The sequence below is a fragment of the Catharus ustulatus genome, chromosome Z (genome assembly GCF_009819885.2).
Source record: "Catharus ustulatus isolate bCatUst1 chromosome Z, bCatUst1.pri.v2, whole genome shotgun sequence".
NCBI lineage: Eukaryota > Metazoa > Chordata > Aves > Passeriformes > Turdidae > Catharus > Catharus ustulatus.
This window is the reverse complement of record NC_046262.2, coordinates 36,695,009-36,715,477: the sequence shown is the minus strand read 5'-3', so window position 1 is coordinate 36,715,477 and position 20,469 is coordinate 36,695,009. Positions and strand designations below refer to the sequence as shown.

The 20,469-nt window shown below is 46.6% G+C and overlaps 1 pseudogene; it reads left to right on the top strand.

Moving 5' to 3' along the window:
• The first annotated feature begins 400 nt into the window (after positions 1-400).
• On the top strand, positions 401-1,614 carry LOC117011106 (annotated as a pseudogene).
• The last annotated feature ends 18,855 nt before the right edge of the window (positions 1,615-20,469 follow it).

The window sequence follows — 20,469 nt, the reverse complement described above, 5'->3', positions numbered from 1 at the left end:
AGAGGGCATCAAAGAGGGGATACTTTTGAAGGATGAGGAAATCAACTGGCTGACCAGGTGGCTAAAGAAGCAGCTTTAGATACAGGGGAGCCAGTGAAGATCCTTAGGCTTAATGAAACACCAGGAGAAAAAGGGGGAACAGAGGGACCTCATTTAGGACTATTCCTGCAGATAGCCTCTTGGGAGAGGTGTTGAATGATTGTGTGCGGCCTTAGAAAAGCATGTTGATTTTAGAGGGATATTGAACACAGAGGAGATGAAGTGTGCAGCTTATTGGTTAGAACATGTGGAAAAGGTCAAGAAAGTGAAAGTGCATAAAGTGTCCAAGGAGCAAGATGTAGAAGGTGAAACGGCACTAGAAGAGGTGTGGGATCCCTTCAGGGGATGGCACAGGCCCGCCATGTTCACCAGGGTGTTCTGCATGAGGGCCAACACCAACCATCAAGGGCTCGGACCAGAGGAGGTTACAAAGTGAGGTGGCAGCAGCTTTTCCCACCCTGAGCACTGAACAACTGGCTGAGTTTGTTCCAAACAAGGAGGAGCTCAATGACATCAAAATCCACTCTCACAAATGGGAAGCCATGACTGTTTACATGAACCACAGGAACCCAATGCTGTTTGAAGTTGAGAAAGTTCTGTGTCCTACAGTGTACACTCTGTGAGTCTACCCAGACCTTCTCCCTGCCTTTACAACATGGCTCCCAGCACTACAGAAGCTTGCAGGAGGAGCAGACCTGACGCTGACAGGAGTTGTGGTGTCACCTTCTGACCTCCCTCAATGCAACAGGGCATGCTCTGTGCTGTCACCTGCTGGGAAACAGAGTTCCTGTGGCAGTAGAAGTTGCCACCGTGTCCACAGAGGAGATGCCAGCTACTGGAATGATAGGGAAGGACTTTGCTGTGCTGCACACTCACCTGGATCACCTCTGGTAATATGGTGACCAATCTTCTCCTCCTGCCTTAGCTCCCTTGGTAACAGATTGTGCTGCAGAGGAGAGTGCTCGAGATGAGGAGGAGTTGCAGGGAAAGGAGCCAGGCAGCAGCTACTGCCCTGAGCCAGAGCAGCAGGTGGACATCAGGGATTTGAGCCCGAGGAACAGAAACACTTGTGCAGAACTGAGAAAGGAGGAGCTCCCCAAGAACAGAGCTGCAGAACCAGCTGAGAATGCCAGCACAGAGCAGCAGTAGGAGGCTGAGGACAGCAGGACCCCACAAGAGCAAATGGATGCATTGTTTAATCAGTGCTTTTTCTTTGCCTTAAAATGCAAAGTAAAGAAGTCAGATCTCCCCCTGCCCACCAGCACATTTCTAGGCAGCCACATGGTCTTCTACTGCCCAGCTGAAAAACAAGTGGACATAAAGAAACAAAGCTATGAGAAGTTCTCTAAATTCCTGCAATGCATGCAGCACCAGAGGATCTTACAGATGAAGGAGCTGAGCAAAGGTGTGGAGAGCATCATAGATGTGGATTGGAAACACCCAGACATTAAAGCTTTTGCAGTGCCTGAAGGATTTTCCTTAGCCTCTACTGCCCAAGACAGCAAAAGTGAAGACTCCATTTTGGGATCTACCCTGGAGAACTCAACGTCGGATGGTGAACCTAGAAAAGATTAATCAGGAGCTCTATTTAAAAAACTGATGTTTGGGCATAGGAAGAAAAAGTCAGATGGAAAGTCAAAACCAGTTCATCTTGAGCAGGCCAGAGAAGAGGAAGAGCAAGAAATTCAGAAGGCAGCCAAACTAGGTGTTACTGTGGAGGATGCAGTAGTAGCTGATAAGGCAGTGCCAGAGACCAGAAAGGATGTAAGTGATGACACCACCGCAAATGAACTGGAGCTAATCTGTGAAGCAGTGGCTGCTCTGGAGACAGCAGAAGCTTCCTGTGCTGAAGAAACAGTGGAAGTGTGCCTTGCTGAGGAGACAACTGAGATGGTTGCTGCTGTTTCACAGTTGTTAGAAACCCCAGATACTACAGAGGAAGCTACACTAGTTCAAAAAGTAGAGACCACTGAACAAAATTTGAAAGAATTGGACAAACCAGACACAAAAAGTTCTTCATGAAGTTGCCGAAAGAGTCAAGTCAGATGTAACACAGCTGGTTAGTGAAAGAGCTGTAGCAGAAACTATAATTACAACAGCACGGGGACTTGAGCCAAAAGTGAAAGGTGGTGGTAAAGATGGGAGCATTGTAGACAAGGAAACTGTTCTGCTTGAACAGTCCTTGGAAAGTGAACACAAAAAGGATGGTCCCCAGCAAAGTGCAAGGAGCATTCAGGGCCAAAACAGTGTTGGAGTGTTTTACCTGCAGGATCAGAGAAAAGTGAAATACTTTCTGCAATGTAAGAAAGCACAGAAGGACATCAAGGATATGTTGAAGATCATAAAGAAGTAAATAAAGTGTAGGGGACAACAGAGGAAACTTTATCAAAAATTCATGACACTGTGAAAAAAAAAAAAAAAAAAGGATGTTCCTTTAACTTCTGAGATGCTGAAAGATGAACTGAGTCAGAATTCTTTAATAGCCATAGCAAGCCCCAAGATATTTCAAGAGGAAGCGTGAGACTTCAGAAATTCAGCCAAAGACATATACACACCAGAATTAAGGGAAAGAGAGAGACTCTGGGTACATTATGGAAACTACAGGACAGCAAATATAGAGAGAAAGTGAACAACCATATAATCCACCAGCAGAACACAAATGTGGGAGGATAACATTTGTCAACGAAAAACATCTTATGATAGATAAAGTCAGAACTCAGTGGCTCTGACACCTTGAAAATGTGCTAATATTGGTTGTATCCATACCTATGTTCCATTTGAAGGTTATTAAGACTGGTGATGCACCACTGACTGGGCAGACCACTAGAATTTTTACCATGGTTATTGCTGTCCCCTCATTTGTGTCCTGTTTGTCCAATCTCCTTGAATCCCTTCACTTGTCCCTGAATCTCCCTTCCTCCTTTAGCAGTTTCCTTTCCCCCTCACATCTTTCATAGCTGCCTTGATCTGACCGGTGAGTGGCCATAGGTGCTGCTCAGATTGTGTTAGGGGGAAGGGGAAGTATGACTGATGAGAACACGTGAGACTTCTGGATACTTTTGTTGAGCATGGTACTCAAGTTTGCTGCGTTTCAATTCTGTTCAGGTATCTCTGTCCATCTTACAGTTGTTTTTGTGCAAGACCTGATTTAATTAGAAATTATTTCTACAGTGTAACTTGAAAGGAGATGTAAAAATGCCCTTCCTCAGTTGTTCCAGACTTCAGGTCTCAGGATTGGACTGTAATGTACTGAATATTTATATGTATGTCGTAATCTCAGTTCTGATTTTAATGCCATACTACTTCTGCACTTTTTAGGCATTCCTTTAAATGAATATTGTAGAGTAGCCTGGGGAGGAAATTGATACTATTGGAGTAGAAATTGATCTATCAAATGTTTGTAATATATTTAAGAAATATTTAACTTGTTAGGATGTATGCCTTTTGAAGGTTTGAAGTAATATATATACATTATTAACCGTAAAATATTATATAGGTACATTTTTAACCTCTGGTATTTCTTGTTACAGATCCTAAATTCTGGAAAAAAATAGAACATCCTCCCACATATTTAGCAATCAGACCCCAAAGACAGAAGGAAAAAGTTGATACAAAAAAGTAAAGTGAGCTCCTGTAACAGGGAGTATAGTAGTAGACCTTAAGAACATTGCAGCTGGGAGAAGGACCGGATCAGGATACACTTTTGCCACATAGACTCACTGATCTTCTGAATGTGATTAAAAAGGAGGGGAGACATGGGTGGGAAAGTGCCCTGTACTGGACCCCTGTTTGTATTAACCCTCCTAGTGATGGGCGTTCAAAGACGAGGAACTACGTTGTGTGATAAATGTTACTACTGTCCGTTGTATGCAGGAGACTCCCAGATAGCTGTCCTCAGAACCCAAGCCCTAACTGTGTCAACTTTTTACAACAACAGGTGTTGAGGATGGCAAAACCTATTGGCTGTATGAAAATGTAGGGAATTTTAAATAAAAATTGCTGAGAGAATATCCTATCAAAGAAAGGTGGTGTCATGGTGGAGAGCGATGGTAGAGTGCCATGACCTTCTGGGGAAGTGTCCTGAAAAGGACGTCCAAGAGGCAGAGGCACGTCCTCGCTCCCGGGTGGAGTGAGCAGCTCTTTTGTGAGTCCCCGCTTTGGCCAGCGCTGGAGAGAGAGACGGAAGACATGTATGGAATTCCAAGGCGAAGCTTTATTGATCTTCTTTCCTCAGAGGGTTCCAGGGACAAACTAGCTCACAGGGTTTGAGGGAGTAGGGTTCATATAGGGGAGACAGGGGGTGGGGTAGAGCAACTGAGAAATGAACTGAGGGCACAGAGGGGGAAGGGCCAATAGGGTACAACCAATTAACATGGAACAGAGAGGCATTCTGTGGATAACTTTCTCTAACCACTATGAAGAGGGAGTGCTTAAGGGCGTTCCCTCCAGGGCAGAGGGGCAAGTTCTCTCCCAGGTGGGCCATCAGCCTCCACAACTCGCCTTTCTTTATTTATTAAAAAGGCCACTCTGACTGCCTTTTTGATACAGTGCATAAAACAGGAGAACATGCGTAACACAACAAAGATGATAACAAAAATCCATAAAACACTTTTAACCAGGGAAAGCCCCCACCCTTTAAGTCTCCATTGTCCAAGAAGTCATTAAAACCATCAGTGATCTTTTCGCCAGTTTGGATCTCTTTGACTTGTTCTTTGAGCAGCTGGATGCTTTTAGAGATGGATTCTGCATGCGATGATAAATTGAAGCAGCGAAGTCCCTCTAATTCTTGGCAGCCGTGTCCGTGGTCTAGGAGGAGGAAATCAATTGCTGCAAGATTTTGTAAGGTGGCATGCCTGGTGGTTTCCCTGTCTCAGAGGAGGTCACTAAGCACCTTTGATGTTGTGTTGGCCTGCTTACTAAGCCAGCACCCCAGGTGATTAATTTCACCTAGAGCCTTTGCAGCTGCCACCCATGGGAGGAATAAGGAAGCTGCAAACCTCTTGCCTTTTGACCAGTTCACTACTGTGGGATTACAATCTTCATCAAATTGTGTGGATGATCTCTTTTAGCATGCAAAATCCTTCTTGTTCTTCCAATTTTGGAGGAGTGTTGTGTTTGGGGTGAGAGTAGTAAACCGGTCAAGGGTACATGGGCCACCTTGGAGGCAGGAGGGGATTCCTGCCTATGCTCAGTCTCCACAAATAAGGAAGACACCTTTGGGAAGTGTTCTGGGAAAGAAGGAGGCAGAAGTCTTGGGTTCTGTTTCCGCAGTGTGATTGCACCAATTACCGAATTGTAGATCTTTTGGGTTGGGTAGACGTCCTGGGGCCAGGAGGAAGGATTCCAGAAATAAAAGTTAGCACAGTAACTGGCCTTTGCAGATGTTGGGGGTTGGCAGAGTTTTTTACTCTTTCCCTCAGTGGAGAATATTTTTCCCATTATCATGATAAGAAAGACGGCCAGGCAGCTCCCTTAGCTTTTAATTGCTCAAGACAAAAGGGAGGGGTGGGGGTGAATGGTCCTGGGTTGCTTTGTTCTTCCGGGGGACACTGTCTTCACTGGCCTGAATGCGGAGGAGAGAGGCTTTTCTCCAGGGTGGGATCTGCCCTGCACTCCAACACTGCTAAAACCTCCTGTTTCTGAGAAGAGCGCTGAGAACCGAGACTCAAAGGGTGAGCGGAGCTTTTTCCTTCACCCTTCTCCCACCTGGGACAGCCCTGCCACTGCCACCTCGCCTGCCTGCTCCTACAGGTGCTGCGACTGAGACGGGCGCTCCGCCCCGCTCCACCGGGACCATGCAGAGAAGAGTGTCTGACTGGAAAAGGGACTGAGACTGAGTTTTGTTCTGTTTTGTCACTGATTTTTCATAGCTGATGTTGTTCTTGTTTGTCTTGTAGATAAAGAAGTTCAGTAAAGAACTGTCTTCAGTAAAGAACTGTTATCCCTGAACCCATACTTTTGCCTAAGGGTCCCTTAATTTCCAAATTATAGTAAACTGGGAGGGAGGGGATTTTCACTCTCCATTTTAGGAAAAGCTCCTGCCTTTTTCCTAGCAATACTGTCCCCTAAACCAGGACAGCAGACTCCAATAGATCCAATTCTGGTGGCTCTCCCTGGGAGGGCGGAAGTACTTCTGGCCACCTTTTCCCTTGTTCGGAAGAGTGAAGCCACTGTTCCCAGGTGCCCGCTCTTCTCGGCAACTTCTCCAAAGAGGGACCATCACCAGGAGTGAAAGGGATCCCTACCAGGCAAGTTGAGAGTGGGTTATCGACGGAGCCCATGGACAGGCACAGGTCTTGTTGCTGGAGGGACTTTGCCAGGGTGACCCATACATTTTGTCCAGGCTGCGGGACAATTCAGCCAAGTGCACACTGTGTGGTGAGATGCTTCCACGTAGTTGCAATGACAGCAGCGAGGTGGGTGATCTTCATCTTGGCTAAGGATGGGGCTTGGGCTAGTAAATATAAGCGAAATGGTTATTTAACAGGAGGGAGTATCTTTCTCTGGTAAGGTAGTTGAGGGGAGGGGAAGGAGGGACATTGGAAGATTTAAGATGGGAAGGGCAGAAGCAGGAGGGTAAGCATAAAGGTAAGTGGAGTTTGGTGAGTTTATTGAGGTTTATTGGGGGATGAAGCAGTGGCAACTAGGATATGCCTAGCTCGAGGTTTGTCATATTTCTTGTGCCGTTTTGGAGCTTTCCTTTTTCATTTGTTAGGGTCAATGGTGTCTCAGGAGCCCGAGACAACCACCTGTGTATTTTGAGAGTCTCTCTGTCCCAGTCCGAGCACCGGAGAAAGAGTCTGGAGACGTCTTCTGTGGTTTCCACAAGTTGTTTATTTTCTCTAATCTAAAAGTTCTTTCCCTGACTAGCTGAGGTCTGCTCAGCAGGCACACTGCCCGCCTTCAGGGCGGTATTATCTTTTTATACTATAAACTATATAAACATTATTTACAATTATCTTCCAATACATATCACTTATATTGTGAAGTCTAGTTCTACTCTAAACCAATCTAAAAATGCCAACATCACCCAAAAGATGGATGCTAGGAAGAAGGAGAAAGAAGGACAGAACATGCCCAGATTCCTCCATCTTGACCCTAAACCCCTATTCTAAAAATCTTAAAATTCTACTTTTTCGCCTTTTGATAAACTAACTTATACTCTACTTATTTTTTGTGACTTGTAATTCTTCATGCAAAGGTGGTGATTTTTCCCAGGGGCTAAAATCAAAGGCGCAGGGGTCTTGGGCTCTGTGCCAAGGCTTCTGAGCCCCCTACCAGGGTCTCAAGCCATCCAGAGTACCCAGAGGGATGTCCTGGGTTTCCACAGTTTGTGACCTAGTGACAGGATAATTTGGCTGTTGCTGGCTCAGCATTCAGTGATGCCTTCACGTCCAGACATTTCTGGTGTTGAGATCCTGTAGTGTTAGACTTAGGAGAGACTTTATTATTGTTGTCGGTTGCAGTGTTTGCTTTTCCTAAATAAGGTTTTATGCATTTTCCTGGGAGCCAGGTGGTGCTGACACACAGTCATAACCTCTTCCCCAGGTAATCAGTGGGAAAGGTCCCAATATTTGTTGGGTTTCAGGGTCCTTGGTCAGCACTGGTGGCTTCTTTTCAAGCTTAGCTCAGGCCAAATTTGAGAAGTGCCAGAGTACAGGGGGAGTGGGTTCAGCGAAGGAACAATATGGAAAATTTATTACGTACAGAACCTTATAGAGTCTCTCAACTGGGGACATGGTCTCTGTCCCTCCCCGCTGCTGGTCGAGGACTCGCTTGATAGTGCCATGGGTCCTTTCTACAATTGATTGTCCTGTGGGATTATGTGGGATGCCTGTGGCGTGCTTAACTCCCCATCGGTTAAAAAAGTCCCTTAATTTGCAGGAAGAGTAAGCAGGCCTATTATCTGTTTTTATTTTGTTTGGGACTCCTAAGTAGCAAACAGTAGGAGGAAATGCTTGATTGTGTGTGCAGCATCTTCTCCCGCATGGGCAGAAGCAAACACTGCGCCTGAGAAAGTGTCTACTGACATATGGATATATTTTGTTCTCCCAAACACTGGGAAATGGGTAACATCAGTTTACCATAACTGGCAGCTACTTAAACCACAGGGGTTGACCCCAGATCCTAAGGAAGGTAACCGGTAGCATTGGCAGTTCGGACAGGTAGCTACGATGGCTTTAGCTTGTTCTCTCATGAAACGGAACATTCTTATTGAAGCAGGGACATTTTGATGGAAAAACGCATGTGACATCTTTGCTTGGGCAAAAATGTCTGGTAAGTTCGCAATTTCAGTGAGCATAGCTAGGGCATCCCCTCTTCTGTTTGCATCATCAGTGGCTCGTGGGAGGTCAGTGTGTGACCTCACATGTATTATGTGGTATGGCTGCTTTCTGTGGGAGATGCTATAGATTAACTTAGAAAGCAGTTTATATAAATTTGGACTGGAAACCTCCTTTAAAAGAGGAGCTCAGCTCTCATAGCCACACCAGCAACATAGACCGAATCCGTGACCACATTTATGGGTTTTTCAAATCTCTGAAAGGCTCTAACAACGGCTGCTAATTCAGCAATTTGTGGTGACCCTTCAACCACCTGGACATCAGACTCCCACTTCTAAGTCTTGGGATCTTTCCAAGTCATTACTGACTTGTGAGAAGACCCAGAACCATCAGCAAAGATGGTTAGGGCTTTGAGAGGTGTTTTACTTTGTATTAATTTTGGGACCAAATTAAAGACGGATTTAAATAATTTGTAACTAGGCAGATGGATTGAAGTTTGGCCTGGGTAGCTATCTAAGGCAAACTGGAGGCTCTTGTTGGATCGAAGCAAATGCTCCAAATTCCCGATGGTGGCCCATGGTAAGATAATGCATGCAAATTCACAACCTGCAAGATAACAGAGATGAGCTCTAGCCTTTTCTATTAAATCTGTCATCAGCTCCTAGGGTGTAGTTACGGTTTTGGTTGGCTGGTGATGTGGGAATACCCATTCTAAGACAATTAGGTGTTTTGATTGAGTATCCTGCTGAAAAATGAGTCCATGAAACCAGGGGGACTTACCTAGGATGGCAAACTGGAAGGGAAGTCTCAGCTCGTACTGGTGGGCTTGAAGTGATGACTGGGCTTCTTGGACCTTTTGGATGGATTCCCGAGCTTCGGAGGTGAGCAAATGTGGTGAGTCCAGGTCTTCACTACCACGAAGGAGGTTGAAAAATGGGCCAAGATCTTCTGTTGTTCCCAGCAGAGGACATACCCAGTTGATGGACCCGCAGAGTTGATGGAGGTCTCGCAGGGTCCTCAGGTCATCTCGGATGGCTAACTGCTGGGGTACAATGGTGCGTTCTTGAATCCATAGTCCGAAGAAAGTCCATGGGCTCACAACTTGGATTTTATTTTTGCTGATTTCAAAGCCTGCCGATTCAATGACTTGGATAGTCTTTTTTAGGATGACATCAAAGTAGGTCTGTTCAGGTGCACAAACAAGGATGTCATCCATGTAATGGAGAATGATTGCTTCTGGAAACAGATTTCTGATGGGTGATAAAATGTGGGCCATGTACCACTGGCATATGGTTGGTGAGATTTTCATACCTTGTGGTAAGACAAGCCAGTAGCAACATTTCAAAGGAGCTTGTCTATTGAGGGAAGGAACTGAAAATGCAAACTTGGGTGCATCTTGGGGATGGAGAGGGATGTTAAAAAAGCAGTCCTTGATATCAGTAATGGCAAGTCTCCAATCTTGCAGTAGCATGGAAGGAGAGGGCATACCAGGTTGTAGTGGACCCATATCTTCAATGGCCTCATTGATTTTTCAGAGGTGATGGAGGAGCCTCCACCTGTCCTTGCCAGGTTTTCTAAGGACAAAGACAGGGAAGTTCCAAGGGCTACCAGTTTCTTTGATGTGACCCTTGGAAAGCTGCTCCTCCACGAGGGCTTCCAGAGCGCACAATTTTTCCTTAGAGAGGGGCCATTGGTCGTCCCACACTGGATGGTCTTGTTTCCAGGTGAGTCGGGGAATAGTGGGTATTGCGCACTGAACAGTGGCCCCAACTAAAAATCCCTATTGGAAATACGGATGGAAGCTCCCCATTGGGACAGGAGGTCTCTGCCCCAAAGAGTGATAGGTGCTCTTATGATATATGGCTTGATGGTAGCTATTTTTCCCTCAGGACTTTCCACTATTATATTGTGCTTACTTCTCATGGTAACGGCAACCCCTCCTATTCCTAAAATCATTCCCACCACAGGTTGCAGCTCCCAATTCGATGGCCATTCAGAGCAGGCAATGATGATAACATCCGCTCCAGTGTCCATCATTCCTGGGCGGAGGATGTTTTCCCCTTTGCAAAATATGGTGCATTCAACAGTCAGTTTGTTAGAACCCACGATCCGTGTCCACATGATAGGTGGGTTCAGAGGAACCTGCTCTGAGTAGTTCTTAGGTAGAAGGAAGGCCTGGGTGATTGGTGTTCCCTAGTACAGCTCAAATGGTATGTCCGTGCAGCAAAGAGAGACGAGGATCTCATTGTCTAGGCCTACAGTTTGCACCTCTGGGAAAACATGAAAACTGTCTGGCCTATTCACAGTGCCCCCAATGATTAAAATGTCTCGAGGACCATCTGGTGGCCAGTACTTTCCAGTCAGGATTCTAAAGATGCACTCGTCAATGAAATGGATGGTCAGCATGGTTATCAGCTGGCGTTGGGTCCCAACCTGAATCACCCTGTACAGGAGGTCTGCTGGGTCTGGGCTAGAATCTCTGAGGCTGATGAGGCTGGTGGCCGATTCTCTGATTGTTCTAGAATGGTGGGTAGGGCGGAGTGAGATAGCTTCAGATTCGATGTTGTCGCGCGGGGCTATTCCGCACTCCACTGGGAGTTTCCTGGATGCGGCTGGCGGGATGACCGCTGTTGGTGCCATGGGTTCTGGTAACGACTGTCTGTTATTTTGCCCCTATCTGGGCAGTGTTTTAAGAAATGACCAAGTTCCCCGCAACAAAAACATAGTTGATTTTCTTTTGCAGCAACCACTGCGATGGCTCCTGCTACCCCATCTGCAATGCCTTTGGCAACAGCCTGTGCCACTGTGTTTTCAGTGGAGGTGTGCCTTGTGCAGGCTTCAACCATTTGCTCAATAGTGGGCTCAGAGCCTAGGGGTATTGACCTCAAAATTTCTCTGCACTCTGGATTGGCATTTGCCATGGCAATTTTATTTAACACTTCTTTATGTCCCTCAGCACTTTTGATTTGTTTTTCGAGTGTAAGCTTCAGTCTGTCTACGAATTCTATAAATGACTCTTTTGCCCCTTGTTTGATATTTGCAAAATTTTATGTTGAAAAGGAATTATCTGGGGTGAGGAGTAAGATGGTTTTTACCACAATGGCAATGTCCTGCAATGTAGCATCCAGTAAAAGCTGGGCTTAGTCAGTGGGTTTTTGGAAGTTACTTTCTCTTGCCAATTGCTCTATTGTGAAATTTGGTCTGTTGTCCTCTTTAGAGTAGGCGTCACATAAGGCTATCAGATGTTTTTTCCAATGCCTTTTCCACAGCATGCATTCAGCTGGGATAAGAAGGCAACGCACAATGTTTTTGATATTGTGGGCAACCAGAGTATGGGCAGAGAAAGTAGCTTCTAGGAGGTTTTTGAAATACAACGAGTTCTGACAGTGTTCTTTAGCTGCTTTACAAAGATCCTTGAGTTCCCCATAGGGCAGAGGCTCCCATGATGGATAAGCTAATGCTCTTTTCCCCTTTTTATGGATAACCAGGAAGGCTGTGATATTGCTTGCCAGTTCCCAGTCTCCCCCCGGGTTGGCTTCCCTTTGGGTCTTAGCGCAATGGTCCTCGGACTTGGGGTGAGTGTCCGAATCTGAGGAATCGCTACTTTCATCTTCCGAGGGAGATGGAGAGCGCTTGCTCGCAGGGCAAGACTTCTTTGGGCGAACCGAAACTGCTGGATGACGGATGGCGGTGGAGGCTAAGATGGCCTCCTTCCAGTCCTGGCCAAGGTCACTTCCGGTTCCCACAACATTAGGGCCGGAAGTGAGCTGGGCAATGGGGGAGGGGCCAACTGGAGGAGGGGAGTGGATGGGGTCCACATTAGGGAGGGGTTTCCTGACAGAAGGGGAGGGTTCCCACGCAGTTACACCCATCAACGCAGGGGGTGGAAAAGAGCCAGGCACGGGAAAACGCAGAGAAGAGGCAGAAACGTAGCCATTTTGTGGTGTTAGGGCAGGAAAACTGGGATATGAGGGAGGCAAAATGGCAGGGCCACATTGCTAGCACCATTTTGGGGGGTAACAACAGGAGACAAAACTAGGTAAGTGGGCATAGGTAGGAGGTTGGAGGAAAGGTCCAGGATGGCATGGCCAGTGCCACCCTGGTAAGGAGAGAGAGGGGACTGGGAGGCATCAGGGAGTCAGAAGCAGCCCTGTGCATCACAAGGATTTCCACCCGCCGATCGCCCCTCAGGCAGGGAAGAGGGTTTAGGGACGCGGGGAGGGGAAGGAGTTTTTAACGAGGGGCCCTAAACATTACCCACACCATCCCTCAATAACCCAGTAGTTTTCACAATGTTATGAAACAAAGGGAAAAATTTCGCAACAGAAAAATTCCCATTTGCCTGAATATTGTATAACTTTCTTCCCACTCCATTGCAAAAGGAGCCCGAAAGGACAGAATTACGATTTGTGTTGGGAAAATGTTAGAAAACCCAATAGATGTTTCAAGTTCCCCTTTCGAAAACTGAAAAATTGCTGTGAGAAGGGTACCCTCAACTTGGAGATAAGCATCCCGTTGAGGAGGGTTAAGCTTAGAATATTGATTGCCCATCCTCAAAACTCCAATTTCCTGCCCAGCAGTAAAAGGGAGAACACAAAAGAAAAGACCCTGAGAACTTCAACTCACTTTTTCTCTTCGGGCAAACTGAAGCCTGCTGGGTCAATGCAAAACTGCTGGGGAGGTCATCAGGCCATCAACCGGTCCTCAACAGAGGTTTTCCAAAGGTTCCAGTCACCCCTCAGATGGCTCTCACTACGCGAGGAGCCCTCCCTTGGGGAGCCAGTTAACCTGAGAGCGATTTGAGTCCTGCAGCCAAAGCTGCAGGAGACGCTTTCCCAGGAACCCCTCAGTAAAGGTCCCTGTTTGGGCACCAGTTGCTGCGGCAGAGAGGAATGGTAGAGTACTGTGACCTTCTGGGGAATTGTCCTGAAAAGGACATCCAAGAGGCACAGGCAGGTCCTCGCTTCCAGGCGGAGTGAGCAGCTCTTTTGTGAGTCCCTGCTTCCGGCCAGTGCTGGAGAGAGGGACCGGAGCCACATATGGAATTCCAAGGTGAAGCTTTATTGATCTTCTTTCCTCAGAGGGGTCTAGCTCACAGGGTCTGAGGGAGTAGGGTTCATATAGGGGAGAGAGAGGGCGGGGTAGAGCAACTGATGAATGAACTAAGGGCACAGGGGCGATACAAGGGGGGAAGGGCCAATAGAGTACAACTAATTAACATGGAACAGAGAGACGTTCTGTGGATAACTTTCTCTAACCACTATGAAAAGGGAGTTCTTAAGGGCAGGGGGGGAGATTTCTCTCCCACGTGGGCCATCGGCCTCCACAAGGTGGATCTCCTCTGGAAAGAGACCTGTAAAAGTTGAAAATACCAGATTGATGCAAGAAGGAAACCAGAACTCAGAAACAGCCAAAGAACTTTATAAGAAATACTAGAGCCTCTGAAAACTACACCAAGTTCATGAAGAAACAGTTTACAGTAATTTCACGATTATAAGCTGCACCATTTTGACTAAAATTTTGGTCCGAACCCAAAGTGCAGCTTATACACAGACAATGAACAAAAAGTTGCTGTTTTAGTTTGGAGGACAAGTGTCTGCTGAGAAAGGCAGGAACTTCTCTTTGAAATGGAGAATGTAAACCCCCTCCCTCCAAATTATTAAAATTTTGAAATCAAGGGGCTTTCAGGCAAAAATATGGGAATTAGGAATAACAGTTCTTTTCTACGGAAATTAAAATACAAATACAGTACTACAAAGAAATAAACTCCAAATCCTGACAAAGTCAGAGTACAACCTGATACCCTGTCAGGCAGGGTGTTGGTGGCAATCCAATTAAATGGTGGCTGCATCCTCCTGCAGTGACAGATGTGGTTCAGTTGAAGCAGTGCTCCTGCAGAAGGTGCAGTTTCCCTCTGGATGTACACTGGTGATGTGGAGAAATCCGGTTTTCCTCTGGAGTCCAGTGGAAAAAGGGGCTACCTTAGTGTCCCAAAACCTCTGTTTTTATCTTGGTAAGAAATGTTGGGCTCTTCCCCCTGGCTGGAGCAATTTCCAATGGGATGAAGTAATTTTATCAGTCACACAGTGGGACTCAATGGGCCATTAGCAGAAAATGACTCACTGGAAGAAGGATGGGTTGTGAAAAGATAGAGAACAATGCCTTGCCTGGTTTCAATGGATGGCCCATTAGCAGAATATCTGCTGTTGAGATAAGGATCACTGCCCCACCCTCAACAAATGGTGATAGAATAGATACCTTTTATCACATTCTGTATTGTAATGTGTAGCTTATAATAAGGTGCGGCTTATGTATGGACAAAGAACTAAAAGTTACTGGCACCCAGAAGTGCGGCTTATAATTGTGAAATTACTATAATTTAAATGTTTCATGTGGGCTTAAGCCCGATCAAAGTTTTAGAGGGGGGAATTGTTACAGGTAAATTCTTGATGAATTGGTTGTTGTTTGTGTATGTTTACCCAGTGATCTGTACTTGTTGTTAGTATTCACATTTTCTTTTCCACTAATTATTTGCGACTTTATAAACTGTCAATGTCCGCGGCTGTCTGCCCCTTTTCCCTGTCCCAGTACTTCCTTTTGTAACCACGCCCACCGGCCTGTCTCTTCCCATGTCCCAGTACCTACTTTGTATCCATGCCCAACCTTAATGCTCCTAGTTGTTTGTCCCTTCTAGTTCCAGTACCTACTTTGTATCCACCCCCCACCTCCACTGCTCCCTTTAAAATGATATGCACCCACAAGTGCTCATGGGACACTATTCAGAGTTAAAAACCCCTAAAACAATGAGCCCAAATAACATCTGGAACTTAGAATAGTGTTTCCAGGTCAAGAGAATAGTGGAAAGAACAAATTTACCATCCAGAGCTGCTTTGTCCTGTCGCCAGAACCCCAAACAGTACCTGACCAACAGGACATCCCCTGACCACGAGCTAGTATGGTCTTCCCAAGAACCCAGTAAGGATGAAAGGCCCAGCTCTGCTGAAGGACAAAGCTGCATTTCTCCTCCTTCATGTTGTCCAGTGGGAACAGCGGCGGTGTGCAGCCCCTTAGTTTCCCCATCCAATTAGAAGTTGACTTCAAATAAAGGCCTTAAAAAGGATCTGGTCTCCTGGCCCTCTCATTTCACTGGTGACAATGCAACTGCTTCTGTGAAAAATAAAAGTACAAAATGAAGTTCAGTCGGCTTAGAAAATCAAGTATTTTGCAGTTTCACAATGATTTTTCTTATTTTTTAATCCCTACAAGACCCACTTGCTGCAAAGCTGTGGTTTATGAGATTGCCTACATATGAGAATTGGTATTGCAGGAACAGAAAGACAGAACTGTGACTGCAGAAATTGTAAGGAGGGAGCAGCTACAAAACAGACTCTTGAGACAGTTCCTTCTAGAAGGAACACTTTTCAGCAATGTTTAAAGTCCTACCTACAGTGATCACAAAGTTATTGAACTAGTACTAGTTCATAAAATCACAAGAATCACAAGGTTGGAAGAGACCTTCAAGATCATCCAGTCTAACCCATGCCCTAACACCTCAAGTAAACCATAGTACCATGGTGTGCTGTATCCAGTCTTTTTTAAAACACATCCAGGGATGGTGACTCTATCACTTCTCCAGGCAGGCCATTCCAGTACCATATCACTCCTTCCGTAAAAAACTCTTTCCTAATATCCAACATATATTTCCCTTGGCACAGCATAAGACTCTGTTCTCTGGTTCTGTCAGTGCTACCTGGTGAAAGAGACTACTGCCCATCTGACTACAAACACCTTTCAGGGAGCTGTAGAGAGTGATAAGGTCACCCCTGAGCCTCCTTTTCTCCAGGTTGAACAACTCCAACTCCCTCAGCCGTTCCTCACAGGGTTTGTGTTCCAAGCCCCTCCCCACCCTCGTTGCCTCCTCTGGACATGCTCAAGCCTCTCAAGGTCCTTCCTAAACTTAGGAGCCAGAACTGGACACAGCACTGTTGCCTTCGTTGGGGGGAAACGAAGGCAAGTGGCGACCTGGTTAGAGCGGGCCACGGCGAACACACACACATACACTTTTACAATCCCAGTTGCCGGACAAATCACTCGCTACACTGATGCAGTCGACGGTGAAATGCCTTTATTGCTCGGCAAACACGGGCTTAAGTAACTTCGATACAGCTGTGATTGGCTAACGCCATGGAGAGGGCGGGGCCTAACTCCTCGTGCATAACGATGTCTTCTGAACGAACTTTCTAGCTCACCACATTTCCCCCCTCTCCATGACCGATTAAGCCTTCGCAGCTGTGCTAGACTGATGTTAGTAACAACTCGTGAAACATATTAGTAACAACACGCGAACTATTTTAAACGTCTAAATGCAATCGCAACTTGGTTATAACCTATCTAGTCCAACAATGAAAAGGGAACCGAACATTAACACGGGTACAACTGCAACTAGTCCCACTAGGGTGAACACATGGGTGGTAAACAGGGCTGTTGGGTAAACAGGGGAATTGAACTGATTTCATTGCCGGAGCTTTTGGCCATGACGTTGGAACTTGTCTTCGAGTTCTTTGCTTCACCGATGAAGCGGGTTTGGCAACGACAGAACACCGAAGCACGAAGATGGAACGCGAGGCTGATGAGATGGATCACGGCGGTGAACCTGTCAAAAGAAACTCAGAGATCTCGTTAGTTTCATCAGTTTTGTTAGACAGTACAGGCTTTATGGATTTTAATGGGTACCACTTGATGACATCATCTTTTTTTTTTTTTTTTTACTGCCGCGTACCCTCTGCCCGTTACAACTAGCTTCCATCGTTTCTTTAGCACAGGAAGCTTCTGCTGTCTCCAGAGCAGTCACTGCTTTAGAGGTTAGCTCCAGTTCACTTGCTGTGGTGTCATCACTTATATTCTTTCTAGTCTTTGGCACTGTCTTAGCAGTGCATCCTCCACAGTAACACCCAGTTCGGCTGCTTTCTGAATTTCTTTCTCTTCCTCTTCTCTTGCCTGCTCAATGCACTCTGTCAGAGCAGCAGATATCCATGATGGTGATCTCTCCTCAATGCTGCTCACCACCCTTTCTTCTTCCACAACAGTAACAGCAACTGCATGTACCAGCCCTTCAGATCATTACTCCATCCTCAGGGTCTCCTCTAACTTTTCTACTCTCTCTTCCTCTGAGGTTTGTTCTCTCATTGCTTCAGCATCTTTCACTTGTTGGGCTTTTCCTGTTCTGCTGCTTTATACTTCGATAAAGGAACAACAGCTGGAATATCAGAATGTTCTTCAGCTGTTTCTGCCATGTCTTCTCTTACTTGTTACCTGCAGCTGAGCCCACGCACCAGGGCACTGGCATAGGAATTCTTGCATGTGTGGGCACGCTCCTGCCTGGACTGCTGGATGGGGACCCGGTGCCCCTCCAGGAGGAGCGCCCGCAGTCCTGGCACGAGAAGAAGCTGATGGAGGGACTGCTGCGTGGATGGGAGCTAGATGTTCTTCTTCTGTGACTGGCTGGTTCGATGCCCAGATGCCTTGGGGCAAATCTCCTGTCTTTCTCCCCGCTTCTTTTCCCTGTGTTTTTTGGTGTTTTGGGTTTTTTGTTTTTTTTTTTTTTTGACTTTTAAAAATAACATTGCCCACTTTATTTTGAACTTCCACGCTATTGGGGCGAACGATGAAGAAATTAATTCTTTTCTTTATGTTTCAGTAGTGCTACAGGTTTGGCTTCACCGCGAAGGGTGGGAAGCAGCAGCAGCTCGTGTTTACAGAGCTGCGGCACCAACCTGGGCCAGGGCTGTGGGGTGTGAGGCACCCCCGGCTCCTCCCGACGGGCTGGGAGCAGGGGGCTCTCCCTCCACCACCTTCCCATCCTCTTCAGAGATGCCCTCTGCCGCCTGGAACAGCTCCTCGGCGAGGGCGGCAATGCGGGACAGCGCCTCTTCCCTCAGCAGCTCCCGCAGCAGCGCTTCCGCAGCCTCCACCCGCAGCCCCGCCATGGCCCCTCATGTTCATCACTGCCCGTGTGTGAGGCGCGAGAAAGCTCTTGGCCCCGCCCCTCGCCCTCAGGCTCGGCGCCATCTTGTGACGCGTAGAGCAGCTGGTTTTTTTTTTTTAAAACTTCTTTAGGGCTCGCCTCTTTAAAAATGCCCTGAGGCTCACATATTTTCTTGCAGTCTGGCGACCGATTAGTAGCTGGATCGGGGGTTGAGATAAGGGACTGGGGCTGCGAGCAGTTGTTAGTTTTCGACCCCGCACGATCACCAGACGCAGACTGAGTGGCGGCCACCTCCACTTTTGGTGTGATTTTTAAACAGTCTCGGGCCGCTCTCCAAGTTTCCCGTTTCAACAATGCTCCCTCCAGAGCCCTCACAACTCCTCCCCAGCTCTCCAAACGTTTACCAGAGCTGGAGACAATCACGTTGTTAGCGCAGGCGTTAGTACACTCCCTCCAGCACCCTGAATGCAGGGTGTCTGTGGTACGGTCTATCGCCCTCAATTTTAACAACTGCATGATTACGTAATCAAAATTCCTTGATTTGCATTGGATGCCACATTGCCTATGCAATTGGGAAACTACCTTGCCAAGCGTATCCATTTCTTGGCGGTACGTGAGCGTTCTCACCGTCGGGGTCAGATCCAGCTGCCTCGACCGCCCACCTCTTCCAGCGCGAGTCCCGTCACCCGGACCGCCCTCAGTCGCGTGTATCGGGGGCTATTTCCTCACCCGAACACCTGGGGGTGATCCCGGGTTTCGGCACCACTATGTTGCCTTCGTTGGGGGGAAACGAAGGCAAGTGGTGACCTGGTTAGAGTGGGCCACGGCGAACACACACACATACACTTTTACAATCCCAGTCGCCGGACAAATCACTCACTACACTGATGCAGTCGACGGTGAAATGCGTTTATTTCTCGGCAAACGCCGGCTTAAGTAACTTCGATACAGCTGTGATTGGCTAACGCCATGGAGAGGGCGGGGCCTAACTCCTCGTGCATAACGATGTCTTCTTAACGAGCTTTCTAGCTCACCACACAGCACTCATGGTGTGGCCTCACCAGTGCTGAGTACAGGGAAAGAATGACCTCCCTGCTCCTGCTGGCCACACTGTTCCTGATCCAGGCCAGGGCCATTGGCCTTCTTGGCCACCAGGGCACACTGCTGGCTCATGTTCAGTCAGCTGTGGACCAGCACCCCCAGGTCCCTTTCTGCCTGGGCACTGTTCAGCCACACCATCCCCAGCCTGTAGCACTGCAGGGGTTATTGTGGCCAAAATGCCGGACTCAGCACTTGGACTTGTTAAACTTCAATTTATTTATTCAACTTATTTAGTAAATAAGTTCCTACTTATTTCCACAGAATTCCTGGGTGACAAAAAAGTGCCAAAAGAGACTAAGATTTAGGCTAAAGGTATTAAAAATTTGCTCCCCTTTACAGTGTTTGTCTTTTTCCTTGTCTTCAAAATAATCTTGATTTCATTCAGCTTGTTTCCTTCTGCAGTAAATATCCAGGTATATGCATTTCAAAAATTATGAGCATGTGTTTGGATTGAAATAAGACTAAGAGAATAAAACAAAAATTTATAAAATAAGATATATCGTAAAGTCTACACCATTGTGGTTTCCAGTTTACCAAGTCTGGGAGAGCTTTCTTGTTTCTGTGTCCCCTGGATATTGTCCAAAGAAGAGACTTCAGCATATACTCATTTAAGAGCAACAACAAGGAATTAGGATTGTATTAAGTCTGAGAATCACATGTATTCTGAACCCATTAAGAAAATTCATCTGCTATCACTTTGATTCCTATCGTGTTTCTCACTTCAAATAATTTCTAGGAAAACTAGCTACAGAAATCATGGCTGTGAATCAGATGTTCTTCATCTCTGCCTTTCTGTCATGGTACCATCCAGGGGTTTTCTTCCAGTTCTCTGCAAAGGGCTGGGAGCAGCTGCAGCTGTGGAGCAGATGTGTCAGAGGGTATTCTGCACACCTGGGACAGATGACAACAAAACACTTTGGGGGAAAATCAAGATTACACTTGTTACTGTCTCTCCTTTCCTGAGATACACTGGAACTGTCAGTTTTTCAGTAATAAGCAGAGTGCCCATGTCAGCCTGAGAGGACTTTTCCTTACAAGGCAGTGGGAAAGTGCAGTGACTGC